This window comes from Bubalus kerabau, chromosome 1 (assembly GCF_029407905.1).
Source record: "Bubalus kerabau isolate K-KA32 ecotype Philippines breed swamp buffalo chromosome 1, PCC_UOA_SB_1v2, whole genome shotgun sequence".
Taxonomy (NCBI): Eukaryota; Metazoa; Chordata; class Mammalia; order Artiodactyla; family Bovidae; genus Bubalus; species Bubalus kerabau.
Window position 1 is genome coordinate 22,283,476 of NC_073624.1, and position 14,450 is coordinate 22,297,925.

Below are 14,450 nucleotides of genomic sequence, written 5' to 3' on the forward strand. Positions count from 1 at the left end.
CTGAATGTTGAGCTTGAAGCCAACTTTTTCACTCTCCACTTTCACTTTCATCAAGAGGCTTTTGAGTTCCTCTTCACTTTCTGCCATAAGGGTGGTGTCATCTGCATATCTGAGGTTATTGATATTTCTCCCAGCAATCTTGATTCCAGCTTGTGTTTCTTCCAGTCCAGCATTTCTCATGATGTACTCTGTATATAAGTTAAATAAGCAGGGTGACAATATACAGCCTTGATGTACTCCTTTTCCTATTTGGAACCAGTCTGTTGTTCCATTCCAGAAAAACATCTATTTCTGCTTTATTGACTATGCCAAAGCCTTTGACTGTGTGGATCACAATAAACTGTTGAAAATTCTGAAAGAGATAGGAATACCAGACCACCTGACCTGCCTCTTGAGAAATCTGTATGCAGGTCAGGAAGCAACGGTTAGAACTGGACACGGAACAACAGATTTACAAGTTAGATGTCTTCAAATTACTGTTAGCATTCTAGTTATTTTCCTTATTTGTTTGCTTGTTTGTTTGGCATTTAATCTTAAGTTTTCTGCCACAATGGTAATCTCCACATTCGTGGAAAAAAAAGAAATACGCCATTTACAACTTCTGCATTTTGAATCCAAATGCAGTTTCAATATCAAAGAACACTTGGATTTTGTCAGTATCATGAAATGTGGATATTACTTACTCCAGGTACACAAAGAAATAGATCTAGGAATAAGGCAGCACTTTTTCCAAGGAAAATGGGTCATTAGTTGCAGATGTAGGTAGAATCAAAGTCTCTCAAATCACTTTTTAAGTGCAACTAAGAGCAGTCTGTCAAATTCTAATTTATTTATTGTCTCTTCGTTTATTGTTAGTAGATTTATTTACATACACAGGAATAAAAATGCATTGTTTAAACTCTACAATTCTTACATTATCCTCTTGGAGAGTTTGAAAATATCTACTGAAACCTTGCAATGTTCCTTCTATGGTAGTAGCCAACCTCCTGGAGCCTCTTTATACTGGTTTATTTTTTCTCCATTATTATATACAGAATTAATAACATCAAAGCACAATAGAATATATATAGGCACACACATAAATAGGAAACTACTTGTACTTTCATGAAGACTCTATCCTATTTTTTGTCTGAACTAGTCTTTGTTAAGAATTTCTGTGTGTCAAGTATATTGTTTGGCAACAGATATATATATATATGTTCAGTTCAGTTCAGTCATTCAGTCGTGTCTGACTCTTTGCGACCCCATGAATCGCAGCACGCCAGGCCTCCCTGTCCATCACCAACTCCTAGAGTTCACTCAAACTCACGTCCATCGAGTCAGTGATGCCATCCAGCCATCTCATCCTCTGTCGTCCCCTTCTCCTCCTGCCCCCAATCCCTCCCAGCATGAGTCTTTTCCAATGAGTCAACTCTTTGCATGAGGTGGCCAAAGTACTGGAGTTTCAGCTTTAGCATCATTCCTTCCAAAGAAATCCCAGGGCTGATCTCCTTCAGAATGGATTGGTTGGATCTCCTTGCAGTCCAAGGGACTCTCAAGAGTCTTCTCCAACACCACAGTTCAAAAGCATCAATTCTTCGGTGCTCAGCCTTCTTCACAGTCCAACTCTCACATCCATACATGACCACAGGAAAAACCATAGCCTTGACTAGACGAACCTTTGTTGGCAAAGTAATGTCTCTGCTTTTGAATATGCTATCTAGGTTAGTCATAACTTTCCTTCCAAGGAGCAAGTGTCTTTTAATTTCTGCATGGCTGCAGTCACCATCTGCAGTGATTTTGGAGCCCCCAAAAATAAAGTCTGACACTGTTTCCACTGTTTCCCCATCTATTTCCCATGAAGTGATGGGACCAGATGCCATGATCTTTGTTTTCTGAATGTTGAGCTTGAAGCCAACTTTTTCACTCTCCACTTTCACTTTCATCAAGAGGCTTTTGAGTTCCTCTTCACTTTCTGCCATAAGGGTGGTGTCATCTGCATATCTGAGGTTATTGAAATTTCTCTTGACTTTTAAGCCAGCTTTTTCACTCTCCTCTTTCATTTTCATCAAGAGTCTCTTTAGTTCCTCCTCACTTTCTGCCATAACGGTGGTGTATCTTCATATCTCAAGTTACCGAAATTTCTCCCAGCAATATTGATTCCAGCTTGAGTTTCATCCAGCCTGGCATTTCACATGATATACTCTGCATACAAGTTAAATAAACAGGGTGACAATATACAGCCTTGACATACTCCTTTCCCAATTTGGAACCAGTCTGTTGTTCCATGTCCAGTTCTAACTGTTGCTTCTTGACCTGCATACAGGATTCTCAGGAGTAAGGACAGGAGCTCTGGTATTTCCATCTCTTGAAGAATTTTCCACAGTTCATTGTGATCAACACCGTCAAATGCTTTAGTGTAGTCAATGAAGCAGAAGTAGATTTTTTTTTTTTGGAATTCCCTTGCTTTTACTATGATCCAGCAGACTTTGGCAATTTGTTCTTTGGTTCCTCTGCCTTTTCTAAATCCAGCTTGAACATCTGGAAGTTTTCGGTTTACATACTGTTGAAGTCTAGCTTGAAGGATTTTAAGCATTACCTTGCTAGCATATGAAAAGACTGCAATTGTGCGGTAGTTTGAACATTCTTTGGCATTGTTCTTTTTTGAGAATAGAATGAAAACTGACATTTTCCAGTTCTGTTGGCCACTGCTGAGTTTTCCAAATTTGCTGGTGTATCGAGTACAGCACTTTCACAGCATCATCTTTTAGGATTTGAAATAGCTGAACTGGAATTTCATCACCTCCACTAGGTTTGTTTGTAGTGATGCTTCCTAAGGCCCACTTGACTTCACATTCCAGGATATCTAGCTCTAGATGAGTGATCACATCATTGTGATTATCTGGGTCATGAAGATCTTTTTTGTATAGTTCTTCTGTGTATTCTTGCGACCTCTAAGGCTTATTAAATGATTAAGTTCCTGTAGAGGAAAGTAAAAAATATCTCTTGTGAAAGATGAGAAAAAGATAAAGCATAATGCAAAGAAACAATATATTACACTTAAAAATTAATTATATATGCTTATCTACAAATAATATATATAAAGTTTACAGTAATTTTGAAATTAGCTTAAATATATATGGAATAGCTTTCCACTTAAATTCTAAGAATGTTTATAATTTAAAACATTTTATTAAATATAGCTATATATATGTAAAAGAATTACTTTAATAACTGCTGTCTTAACGAGACTTTTTAAAATGAAAAAATAAAGAGGAAATTTAATAAGATGAAAAATGATATCACGCAACACAAGCTGATAGAACTGCTAAAGGTAAGTGTCAGGGCACTAACTGTACTGTCAGTACCTTTACTGTCACAATATAAGGCAAGAACCATGTTAGAAAAGATGAAGCATGTTTCATAACAATGTATTGAGGATCATACCATTAGCAATTAAAAAAAAAATCTGCATGCACTTAATAGTACAACTTCAAGAAAGATTTGAGAAAGGTATGTAGGTTAAACTCAAACCAGGGCTCTGTAACAACCTACAAGGGTGGGAAAGGGGGGGAAGTGGGGGGAGGTTCAAGAGGGAGGGGACATACGTATAGGTATGGCTAATTCATGTTGATATACAGCAGAAATCAAAACCAATTTTGTAAAGCAATCATCAATAAATTAAAAATAAATATAATTTCAAAAATATTAAAAAAACCAATCATAAATGGAGATTTAAACAATTCCCAGTCACTGCTTATCTGGCAAGCAGATATATCAGTAAGGCTATAGACAGATCTAAACTACACAATTAACCAACACATATGTGCATGCTCACACTTATATACTCATATACAATACTCACATTTTTAATTACACTTAAATCTCCCCAAAATTCACTAGATATTCATAACCCTGATTATAATATATAATCTATAATATAGATTATATAATCTATATTATAGCTATAATAGCCTTCAGTCAAGTTTGGCAGAGGGAACTTAAAGTGTGAGTATTCAAATTTAATTTTTAATTAATTATAAAGAAATAAAAATTTAATAATCCCTCCTCATTCACACAAGCCACATATAATAGAGATAGAGATTGCTTCCAGATTCATAGAAATACTCTACAATTTAAACTAGAAGCAATAACCAAAAATGTGAAAATCTTTATCTGGTTTTAAGTTCAGTTACACATTTCTAAATAACATATGAACCCAAGAAAAATCCACAGTGAAAGTTCTCAATTTTTATATGATTTAAAAGGAAAATATAGTAGCAAAAGTCTGTCTTGTGAAATATTGTTTACCTTAAATGCATACATCACAAACAAAAAATAAGAAAGAATAAATTTGGTGAGGTTTCCCAAGAAACCAAAAATTTAAAAGGGATTAGGTAGAATTAAATTAAAGTAGTCCAAATAAAGAAGTAAAAGGAAAATGAGTGATACAAAATCATGACAAAGAAAGCAACTACATTAGAAAGGAGTAAAATGGCCAAAGTCATTTTCATTTCAAAGGCATTATAATTGATAAAAGATATTTGAAGAAAAAAATGAGAAGACATAAATCTTTTCAGTTCAGTACAGTTCAGTTGCTCAGTCCTGTCTGACTCTTTGCGACCCCATGAATCACAACATGCCAGGCCTCCCTGTCCATCACCAACTCCCGGAGTTCACTCAAACTCACGTCCATCAAGTCGGTGATGCCATCCAGCCATCTCATCTTCTGTCATCCCCTTCTCCTCCTGCCCCCAATCCCTCCCAGCATCAGAGTCTTTTCCAGTGAGTCAGCTCTTCGCATGAGGTGGCCAAAGTACTGGAGTTTCAGCTTTAGCATCATTCCTTCCAAAGAACACCCAAGGCTGATCCCCTGTAGAATGGACTGGTTGGATCTCCTTGCAGTCCAAGGGTCTCTCAAGAGTCTTCTCCAATATCACAGTTCAAAAGCATCAACATAAATCTTTTACATCTATACTAAATATGACACACCACTATGGTTTTTACAGATGTTAAATACATAATAAGGCCATGCTATGAATTTATTTGAATATCTGTATTAAGTAAAAAATGCCTAAAAAATAAAATTATCAATGTTCTACAACTAGAACTCCAGCTGAGTTGTTCCAAATCCTAAAAGATGATGCTGTGAAAGTGCTGCACTCAATATACCAGCAAATCTGGAAAACTTAGCAGTGGCCATAGGACTGAAAAAGGTCAGTTTTCATTTCAATTCCCAAGGAAAGGCAATACCAAAAAATGCTCAAACTACCACACAATTGCACTCATCTCACACGCTAGTAAAGTAATGCTCAAAATTCTCCAAGCCAGGCTTCAGAAACACATGAACCACGAACTTCCAGATGTTCAAGCTGGCTTTAGAAATGGCATAAGAACCAGAGATCAAATTCCAAAAGCAAGAGAGTTTCAGAAAAACATCTATTTCTGCTTTATTGACTATGCCAATGACTGTGTGGATCACAACAAACTGTGGAAAATTCTGAAAAAGATGGGAATACCAGACCACCTGACCTGCCCCTTGAGAAATCTGTATACAGGTCAAGAAGCAACAGTTAGAACTGGACATGGAACAAGAGACTGGTTCCAGTTAGGAAAAGGAGTACGTCAAAGCTGTATATTGTCACCCTGCTTATTTAACTTATATGCAGAGTACATCATGAGAAATACTGAACTGGATGAAGCACAAGCTGGAAACAAGATTGCTGGGAGAAATATCAATAGCCTCAGATATGCAGATGACACCATCCTTATGGCAGAAAGTGAAGAAGAACTAAAGAGCCTCTTGATGAAAGTGAAAGAGGAGAGTGAAAATGTTGGCTTAAAGCTCAACATTCAAAACACTAAGATGGCATCTGGTTCCATCACTTCATGGCAAATAGATGGGAAAACAGTGGAAAGAGTAGCTGACTTTATTTATTTATTTATTTATTTTTGGCTCCAAAATCACTGCAGATGGTGACTGCAGCCATGAAATTAAAAGATGCTTACTCCTTGGAAGGAAAGTTATGACCAACCTAGACAGCATATTCAAAAGCAGAGACATTACTTTGTCAACAAAGTACCATCTAGTCAAGGCTTTGGTTATTCCAGTAGTCATGTATGTATATGAGAGTTGGACTATAAAGAAGCTGAGCACCGAAGAATTGATGCTTTTGAACTGTGGTGTTGGAGAAAACCCTTGAGAGTCCCTTGGACTGCAAGGAGATCCAACCAGTCCCTCCTAAAGGAAATCAGTCCTGGGTGTTCATTGGAAGGACTGATGTTGAAGCTGAAACTCCAATACTTTGGCCACCTGATGTGAAGAGGTGACTCATTTGAAAAGACCCTGATTCTGGGAAAGATTGAGGGCAGGAGGAGAAGGGGATGACAGAGGATGAGATGGTTGGATGGCATCACCAACTCAATGAACATGGGTTTGGGTAGACTCTGGGAGTTGGTGATGGACAGGGAGGCCTGACATGCTGTGGTTCATGGGGTTGCAAAGAGTTGGACACCACTGAGCGACTGAACTGAACTGAATTACTTTTCAATATTGTAGTGGTTTTGTCCGTACACTGACATGAATCAGCTGTGGGTGTACATGTGTCCCCCATCCTGATCCCCCCTCCATCTCCCTTCCCATCCCATCCCTCAGGGTTGTCCTAGTGCACTGGCTTTGTGTGCCCTATTATATGCATTGAACTTCAACTGGTGATTGATCTATTTCACATATAGTAACATATATGTTTCAATGCTATTCTCTCAAATCATCCCAACCCTGCCCTCTCCCACAGAGTCCAAAAGTCTGTTCTTTATATTGCCGGGGACCAGCCCCGGCTGATCCAGGGTATTCGAAGGAGAGACGGCTAGGCGAGGGTCAGGGAACAACTGCTTAATTACACTTTAATTAAGGATACAAAGAGTAATAGAATGAGGATAGCTCAGTGAGGAAATTCAGTGGAGAAAAGCGGCTGAAATAAGGATAGCTCAGTAGGAAAATTCAGTGGAGAAAAGAAGCTGAGTGGCTTGGTTTACGCGGAAAATCAATATAACCCGTGACACCAGGTTAGCTCTGACCACGGAGGCCGCAGGCGCCCTCTCGAATAGCGGAAGGTGCCCCACCTTAGACACCTTCTCGAGTGGGTCTTAGAAGCCCAGGCAAATAAATGGTCGCAGAGGACATCCGCGCTCCAGATGGACACTCAGCTGGAATTTGGGAGAGAGAGTGACATGGGGAGACCAAGTTTCAGTGAACAAGGCCCGCACTTTATTTTCCAAAGTAGTTTTTATACCTTAAGGTATGCATAGAGGATAATGGGGGAAGGGGTGGAGTCATGCAAGGACAGCAGTTCCTGGTTCTAATCTAAGCCAGGCTTTCAAACTTATCATATGCAAAAGTTCAGGTGATTGACATCATCTTCTGGCCAGGAGGCCTGTTAACATTTTAAGAAACTTATTTTTCTCTAAAGGTGATTATTCCAAAGTCAGGCACCAGCCTTCCAAAAAGCATTGGACAAAGCTGCATTTTACATTTCTATACACCCATTATATCAATCAATACACTGCCAAAGACACAGTAGGTAAGGAGTATGGAGACTTAGCAGCAAACTGGCTCAACAAGTGAAAAAACCCTTCACCAATACAATTTCTAATTAATCTTTTAACTACTCAAAGGAATCTGTGTTTAGGCAGTTTAGAACATCTCCTGCCTCTCACAGTTGGGAGGCTCTGAACAATCACATGTGGCCGGAAAAACCCATTCAGGCAGGCTAGAGGATTTCCAAAGGAGTTTGTAGGTTGAAACACTGTCACATCCAAGAATTATTAACTGGAGCTGTAAGCTAACTCTTTTTTCAGAGAGAGGTAGTGGGAGACAGCCCCCCATAAAGTCAGAGGTGTAGGTGAAAGCACAAAGCAGAAAGTAGGCAGACTCTGGTTTAGGGGGTAGATGCTCGAGAATTTCCAGGGGGACTCCTGAGGCTCGATCCCGCCTTTGCATATGCCGAGCCTCCTTCCTCATGACCTTTGTCATGGGCGGAGTTCCTCACGCTGGCTCCCGGCAGTGATAGAATTCCAGTTGAGCTATTACAGATCCTCACTCAATATGCAATATGCCGGCTCCCAGCATTATATCTGTCTTTTTTGCTGTCTCGCATATAGTGTCATCTTTCTAAATTCCATATGTATGCCTTAATATACTGTATTGGTATTTTTCTTTCTGACTTACAATTTTGTAGTGGTGCCAAATGTCGACATGAATCAACCATGGGCACACATGTGTTACCTATCCAGAACCCCTCTCCCACATCCTTCCCCATCCCATCCCCCAGGGTCATCCCAGTGCACCAGCCATGAGCACCCTGTCCCATGCATCAAACCTGGACCTGCTATCCACTTCACAGATGATAATATACACGTTTCAACGCTACCCTCTCAAACTATCCCACCCTCGCCTTCTCCCAGAGTCCAAAAGACCGTTCTTTACATCTGTGTCTCTTTTGCTGTCTCACATATAGGGTCATTATCACTATGTTTATAAATTCCATATACATGCATTAGTATACTGTATTGGTGTTTTTATTTCTGACTTACTTCACTCTGTATGATAGGCTCCAATTTCATCCATCTCATTAGAACTGATTCATGTGCATTCTTTTTAATGGCTGAGTAATATTCCTTTATGGATATGTACCACAGCTTTCTTATCCATTCGTCTACTGATGGAAATCTAGGTTGCTTCCATGTCCTAGCTATTGTAAACAGTGCTGCAATGAACATTGGGGTACACATGTCTCTTTCAATTCTGGTTTCCTCAGTGTGTATGCCCAGCAGTGGGATTGCTGTGTCAAATGGCACTTGTATTTCCAGTTTTTAAGGAATCTCCAAGCTGTTCTCCATAGTGGCTGTACTAGTTTGCATTCCCATCAACAGTGTAAGAGGGTTCCTTTTTCTCCACACCCTCTCCAGCATTTATTGTTTGTAGACTTTTGGATAGCCTCCATTCTGACCAAAATGAGATGGTACCTCATTGTGGTTTTGATTTGCATTTCTTTGATAATTTCGACATTCACTCTTGCCATCTCTTGTTTGACCACTTCCAATTTGCCTTGATTCATGGACCCGACATTCCAGGTTCCTATGCAATATTGCTCTTTACAGCATCGGACCTTGCTTCTATCACCAGTTATATCCACAGCTGGGTATTGTTTTTGCTTTGGCTCCATCCCTTCATTCTTTCTGAAGTTATTTCTCCACTGATCTCCAGTACCATATTGGGCACCTACTGACCTGGGGAGTTCCTCTTTCAGTATCCTATCATTTTGCCTTTTCATACTGTTCATGGGGTTCTAAAGGCAAGAATACTGAAGTGGTTTGCCATTCCCTTTTCCAGTGGACCACATTCTGTCAGATCTCTCCACCATGACCCGCCCATCTTGGGTTGCCCCACGGGCATGGCTTAGTTTCATTGAGTTAAACAAGGCTGTGGTCCTAGTGTGATTAGATTGACTAGTTTTCTGTGAGTATGGTTTCAGTGTGTCTGCCCTCTGATGCCCTCTTGCAACACCCACCGTCTTACTTGGGATTTTCTTACCTTGGGTGTGGGGTATCTCTTCATGGCTACTCCAGCAAAGTGAAGCCCCTGCTCCTTACCTTGGACGAGGGGTATCTCCTCACTGCCTTCCTTCCTTACCTTAAACATGGGATAGCTCCTCTAGGCCCTCCTGTGCCTGCACAGCCACGGCTCCTTGAACGTGGGGTTGGTCCTCCCAGCTGCTGCCCCTGGCCTTGGACTCAGAGTAACTCCTCTTGTCGCCGCCCTGACCTCGGACGTGGGGTAGCTCCTCTCGGCCACGGCTCTTCGGGTATGTGGTCTTCCCAGCTTCTGCCCCTGACCTAGGATGTGGGGTACCTCTGGTTGCAGCCGTCTGTGCTTAGTGCGTTGGTCGCAGCCGCTAGGAATCAGCGAACTCAAATGGACTGGAATGGGTGAATTTAACTCAGATGACCATTATGTCTACTACTGTGGGCAGGAATCCCTCAGAAGAAATGGAGTAGCCATCATGGTCAACAAAAGAGTCCGTAATGCAGTACTTGGAGGCAATCTCAAAAATGACAGAATGATCTCTGTTCATTTCCAAGGCAAACCATTCAATACCACAGTTATCCAAGTCTATGCCCCAACCAGTAACACTGAAGAAGCTGAAGTTGAACAGATCTATGAAGACCTACAAGAACTTTTAGAACTAGCACCCAAAAAAGATGTCCTTTTCATTATAGGTGGCTGGAATGAAAAAGTAGGAAGTCAAGAAACACCTGGAGTAACAGGCAAATTTGGCCTTGGAATACGGAATGAAGCAGGGCAAAGACTAATAGAGTTTTGCCAAGAAAATGCACTGGTGTTACCAAACACCCTCTTCCAACAACACAAAAGAAGACTCTACACATGGACATCACCAGATGGTAAACACTGAAATCAGATTGATTATATTCTTTGCAGCCAAAGATGGATAATCTCTATACAGTCAGCAAAAACAAGACCAGGAGCTGACTGTGGCTCAGACCATGAACTCCTTATTGCCAAATTCAGACTGAAATTGAAGAAAGTAGGGAAAACCACTAGACCATTCAGGTATGACCTAAATCAAATCCCTTATGATTATACAGTGGAAGTGAGAAATAGATTTAAGGGCCTAGATCTGATAGACAGAGTGCCTGATGAACTATGGAATGAGGTTCATGACATTGTAAAGGAAACAGGGATCAATATCATCCCCATGGAAAAGAAATGCAAAAAAGCAAAATGGCTGTCTGGGGAGGCCTTACAAATAGCTGTGAAAAGAAGAGAAGTGAAAAGCAAAGGAGAAAAGGAAAGATATAAGCATCTGAATGCAGAGTTCCAAAGAATAGCAAGACGAGATAAGAAAGCCTTCTTCAGTGATCAATGCAAAGAAATAGAGGAAAACAACAGAATGGGAAAGACTAGAGATCTCTTCAAGAAAGTTAGAGATATCAAGGGAACATTTGATGCAAAGATGAGCTCGATAAAGGACAGAAATTGTATGGACCTAACAGAAGCAGAAGATATTAAGAAGAGGTGGCAAGAATACACAGAAGAACTGTACAAAAAAGATCTTCACGACCCAGATAATCACGATGGTGTGATCACTGACCTAGAGCCAGACATCCTGGAATGTGAAGTCAAGTGGGCCTTAGAAAGCATGACTACAAACAAAGCTAGTGGGGGTAATGGAATTCCAGTTGAGCTATTTCAAATCCTGAAAGATGATGCTGTGAAAGTGCTGCACTCAGTATGCCAGCAAATCTGGAAAACTCAGCAGTGGCCACACGACTGGAAAAGGTCAGTTTTCATTCCAATCCCAAAGAAAGGCAATGCCAAAGAATGCTCAAACTACCGCACAATTGCACTCATCTCACACGCTAGTAAAGTAATGCTCAAAATTCTCCAAGCCAGGCTTCAGCAATATGTGAACCGTGAACTTCCTGATGTTCAAGCTGGTTTTAGAAAAGGCAGAGGAACCAGAGATCATATTGCCAACATCCGCTGGATCATGGAAAAAGCAAGAGAGTTCCAGAAAAAATCTATTTCTGCTTTATTGACTATGCCAAAGCCTTTGACTGTGTGGATCACAATAAGCTGTGGAAAATTCTGAAAGAGATGGGAATACCAGACCACCTGACCTGCCTCTCAAGAAATTTGTATGCAGATCAGGAAGCAACAATTAGAACTGGACATGGAACAACAGACTGGTTCCAAATAGGAAAAGGAGTATGTCAAAGCTGTATATTGTCACCCTGCTTATTTAACTTATATGCAGAGTACATCATGAGAAACACTGGACTGGAAGAAACACAAGCTGGTATCAAGATTGCTGGGAGAAATATCAATAACCTCAGATATGCAGATGACACACCCTAATGGCAGAACGTGAAGAGGAACTAAAAAGCCTCTTGATGAAAATGAAGGTGGAGAGTGAAAAAGCTGGCTTAAAGTTCAACATTCAGAATACGAAGATCATGGCATCCGGTCCCATCACTTCATGGGAAATAGATGGGGAAACAGTGTCAGACTTTATTTTTTGGGGCCTCAAAATCACTGCAGACGGTGACTTCAGCCATGAAATTAAAAGACACTTACTCCTTGGAAGAAAAGTTATGGCCAACCTAGATAGCATATTCAAAAGCAGAGACATTACTTTGCCAACAAATGTTCGTCTAGTCAAGGCTTTGGTTTTTCCAGTGGTCATGTATGGATGTGAGAGTTGGACTGTGAAGAAGGCTGAGCACCGAAGAATTGATGCTTTTGAACTGTGGTGTTGGAGAAGACTCTTGAGATTCCCTTGGACTGCAAGGAGATCCAACTAGTCTATTCTGAAGGAGATCAGCCCTGGGATTTCTTTGGAAGGAATGATGTTAAAGCTGAAACTCTAGTACTTTGGCCACCTCATGCCAAGAGTTGACTCATTGGAAAAGACTCTGATGCTGGGAGGGATTGGGGGCAGGAGGAGAAGGGGACGACAGAGGATGAGATGGCTGGATGGCATCACTGACTCGATGGATGTGAGTCTGGGTGAACTTTGGGAGTTGGTGATGGACAGGGAGGCCTGGCGTGCTGCAATTCATGGAGTCGCAAAGAGTTGGACATGACTGAGCGACTGAACTGAACTGAACTGATGATGAGTGATGTGGAGCATCTTTTCATGTGTTTGTTAGCCATCTGTATGTCTTCTTTGGAGAAATGTCTGTTTAGTTCTTTGGCCCATTTTTTGATTGGGTCGTTTATTTTTCTGGAATTGAGCTGCAGGAGTTGCTTGTATATTTTTGAGAATAATTCTTCGTCAGTTGCTTTGTTTGCTATTATTTTCTCCCATTCTGAAGGCTGTCTTTTCATCTTGCTTATAGTATTCTTCGTTGCACAAAGCTTTTAAGTTTAATTAGTTCCCATTTGTTTATATTTGCTTTTATTTGCATTACTCTGGGATGTGGGTGATGGAGATTCCTGGTATGATTTATGTCAGAGAGTGTTTTGCCTATGTTTTCCTCTAGGAGGTATATAGTTTCTGGTCTTACTTTTAGATCTTTAATCCACTTTGTGTTTCTTTTTGTGTATGGTGCTAGAAAGTGTTCTATTTTCATTCTTTTACAGGCGGCTGACCAGTATTCCCAGCACTACTTGTTAAAGAGATTGTCTTTTCTCCATCGTATATTCCTGCCTCTTTTGTCAAAGATAAGGTGTCCATATGTGCGTGGATTTATCTCTGGGCTTTCTATTTTGTTTCATTGATCTATATTTCTGTCTTTGTGCCAGTACCATACTGTCTTGATGACTTTAGCTTTGTAGTATAGTCTGAAGTCAGGCAGGTTGATTCCTCTAGTTCCATTCTTCTTTCTTGAGATTGCTTTGGCTATTCAAGGTTTTTTGTATTTCCATACAAATTGTGAAATTATTTGTTTTAGGTCTCTGAAAAATACTGTTGATAGCTTGATAGGGATTGCATTGAATCTATAGATTGCTTTCAGTAGTATACTTATTTTCACTATATTGATTCTTCCAATTCATGAACTTTGTATATTTTTCCATCTATTTGTGTCATCTTTGACTCATTTCATCAGTGTTTTATAGTTTTCTATATATAGATCTTTTGTTTCTTTAGGTAGATTTATTCCTAAGTATTTTATTCTTTTCATTGCAATAGTGAATTGAATTGTTTCCTTAATTTCTTTTTCTGTTTTCTCATTGTTAGTGTATAGGAATGCAAGGGATTTCTGTGTGTTAACTTTATATCCTGCAACTTTATTATATTCATTGATTAGGTCTAGTAACTTTCCTGTGGAGTCTTTAGGATTTTCTATGTAGAGGATCATATCATCTGCAAACAGTGAGAGTTTTACTTCTTTTCCAATCTGGATTACTTTTGTTTTATTTCTTCTCTGATTGCTGTGGCTCAAACCTCCAAAACTATGTTGAATGGTAGTGGTGAGAGTGAACACCCTTACCTTGTTCCTGACTTTAGGGGAAATGCTTTCAATTTTTTTTTACCATTGAGGATAATGTTTGCTGTGGGTTTACCATATATGGCTTTTATTATGTTGAGGTATGTTCCTTCTATGCCTGCTTTCTGGAGGGTTTTTATCATAAATTGATGTTGAATTTTGTCAAAGGCTTTCTCTGCATCTATTGACATAATTGCATGGTTTTTATCTTTCAATGTGTTAATGTGGTGTATCACATTGATTGATTTGTGGATATTGAAGAATCCTTGCATTCTCTGGGATAAAGCCTACTTGGTCATGATGTATGATCTTTTTAATATATTGTTGGATTTTGTTTGCTAGAATTTTGTTAAGGATTTTTGCATCTATGTTCATCAGTGATATTGGCCTGTAGTTTTCTTTTTTTGTGGGATCTTTGTCTGGTTTTGGTATTAGTGTGATGGTGGTCTCATAGAATG